The sequence below is a fragment of the Priapulus caudatus genome, unplaced genomic scaffold, assembly GCF_000485595.1.
Source record: "Priapulus caudatus unplaced genomic scaffold, Priapulus_caudatus-5.0.1 Scaffold33, whole genome shotgun sequence".
Classification (NCBI taxonomy): domain Eukaryota; kingdom Metazoa; phylum Priapulida; class Priapulimorpha; order Priapulimorphida; family Priapulidae; genus Priapulus; species Priapulus caudatus.
Window position 1 is genome coordinate 48,774 of NW_014577094.1, and position 2,810 is coordinate 51,583.

Consider the following 2,810-nt stretch of genomic DNA (forward strand, 5'->3'; position numbering starts at 1 on the left):
CCAGACCCCCCCTTGCTCGCGCAGAAAACGCATCTGAGGGGGTGTAATTTTAAAAAAATTGGGGGGAGAGCCCCCCAGACCCCCCCTTGCTCGCGCAGAAAACGCATCTGAGGGGGTGTAATTTAAAAAAAATTTGGGGCGAGGGCCCCCCAGACCCCCCCTTCGCGTGCTCTAACTTTGGGTTACGGTTAGACCCCCCCCTGGTACAAATCCTGTACACGCCCCTGCCGAGCAAATTGCTAACATTGAAAAAAGAACCCCCCCCCCCAACATAAAGCTGGCTACGGGCCTGGTGGTCACGTGTCTTGTCCTGCCCATCGAACCTGTGATTGCATCAGGATGGAGTAGATGCTAGGCAGACCTGCACGGGTAAGGACCTCTGTGTCGGGTATCCTATCTTGCCACTTTATGCCAATGAGTTTCCTGAGGCAGGTGGTGTGGAAGTGGTTCAGCTTTCTTGCATGGCGTTTGTAGACAGTCCATGTCTCACAGCCATATAGTAGTGTGGTAAGAACTATGGCGCGATAGACCTCGATCATTGTGTCTTGCCTTATGCCTCTCCTATTCCACACATTCTTGTGTAGTCTTCCAAAATCAACACTGGCTTTGGCTAGTCTGTTATTTACTTCATCATCGATTACAACATTTCTAGAGAGTGTACTGCCAAGATAGGTAAACTTTTCCAGCGCATTTAGTCGCTGCATGCCCGTTGATGATGATGTTTGGTTCAACATGCTGCCATATGACCTGGAAGAATTGTTGAATTCTCTGTGTTAGAGTTTTGCCACATTCCTTGAAAACTTCAGCTGGGATGGAGTCTGAGCATGGAGCTTTTACACTCGATAGCAGACAAATCGCTTTTTGCACCTCTTTCAAAATTGGCTCGGCATCTATCGTCTCATTAGTGGGAACTTGTGCTAGCTGATCAATGGCTTCATCGTTGATGGAGTAAGGGGGATTCAGTACGCTCTCAAAGTGTTCAGCACATCTTTGAAAAATATCGTCTTGGTTAGTAATCAATGTTGACCCATCTGCACTGAGGAGGGGAGACAGACTCGCTGTGGTGGGACCATAGATCTCTTTCAGGCCGTTGTAGAAATTCTTCATATCATTCCTGTCTGCAAAGCCCTGGATCTCATCAGCTTTGTCACTCAGACAGGTATCCTGCATCTGGTGCAGCTTACATTGAATGGTGCTGCGTATATTCCTCAATGCATGTTTTTCACTGTTGACTTTGGGTCATCAATGTGAGCTTTGTGTGCATTATGGATATTTGTCTTCTAGTAGCTGTTTTATCTCTGTGCAGTTCTCATCAAACCAGTCTTTGCGCTTCCTGATGGAGAGCCCTAGACACTCTTTGGCTGTGTTGTACACTGTCTCACGAAGTGTGGCCCATGCTGCTTCTACATCTTTGTTATCCAGCGTAGGGGACTCCAGCAAGTGCTGTGCGTCTCTAAGGTGTGTCCAAATCTTTCTTATCAAGGAGTGTTCGGACATTCCATGCAGCGAGTTTCAGAGGTGTAATCTTAACTTTCATCTTTGATGTCTTGTTTGGCCCGCATGTGTAGGGCCCCCGCCGGCCACGGTAATCCGGCTAGGGTGACGTGGAGCAGGTAATGTTTAGGGCACCTTTTCTAGCCCCTTCCTCATGCTAAGGGGGTGAGCAGTGCGATCCTAAAAATGGCTGCTCAGTCGCCCAGACGACTGCCGGACTCACCGCTGCTCCTTTTAGTGAAGAACGACCATATGGCCTGAGCCGCCTGTGTGCAGGGTTGCGGCTACGACTGCCAGTCTACCCACACCTGTCACTTCGTCGCGTGCCTGTCGCCACAGGACTTGGTAATGATAGAGGATGAAGGATGACTGATGACTTGCGCAGAAGTAGATTAAAGTGAGGATAACTTGCACAGCATTATCCGCATTCTCGTTTCCAGAGACATCTGGATCCAGTGGCAAGTTTGGGTCAAGACGGCTGTAGATGAAACTGCGTGGATGCAGGAGTTGCCGGAGACTTGTCGAGCTTACAGCAAGAAACCGCCTACGGGACTCCACTCGTTTGCTAGACGTGATGCGGTCATTCCGCACGCGTTACCGTGGCAACGGAACGATGCTGCACACAGCCGTGGCCAGGGGGAACGCGCGGGTCATGTCGCCGGCTTGCTCTGGCTAGCTGAACATCATGCGCCTGCTACTGGAGGCCGGCGCCGACCCCAACGTCGCCGAGACGCAGACCGGAAAGACGCCGCTGATGAAGGCGGTGAGGGAGGGCGAGGAGGCGGTGGTGCAGATGCTGCTCTCACACTGCGCCGACCCCAACGTCGCCATGACGAAGAGCGGGGAGACGCCGCTGATGAAGGCGGTGAGGGAGGGCGAGGAGGCGGTGGTGCGGATGTTGCTCTCACACTGCGCCGACCCCAACGTCGCCATGACGAAGAGCGGGGAGACGCCGCTGATGCTGGCGGTGAGGGAGGGCGAGGAGGCGGTGGTGCGGATGTTGCTCTCACACTGCGCCGACCCCAACGTCGCCATGACGAAGAGCGGGGAGACGCCGCTGATGCTGGCGGTGAGGGAGGGCGAGGAGGCGGTGGTGCGGATGTTGCTCTCACACTGCGCCGACCCCAACGTCGCCATGACGAAGAGCGGGGAGACGCCGCTGATGCTGGCGGTGAGGGAGGGCGAGGAGGCGGTGGTGCAGATGCTGCTCTCACACTGCGCTGACCCCAACGTCGCCATGACGAAGAGCGGGGAGACGCCGCTGATGATGGCGGTGAGGGAGGGCGAGGAGGCGGTGGTGCAGATGCTGCTCTCAC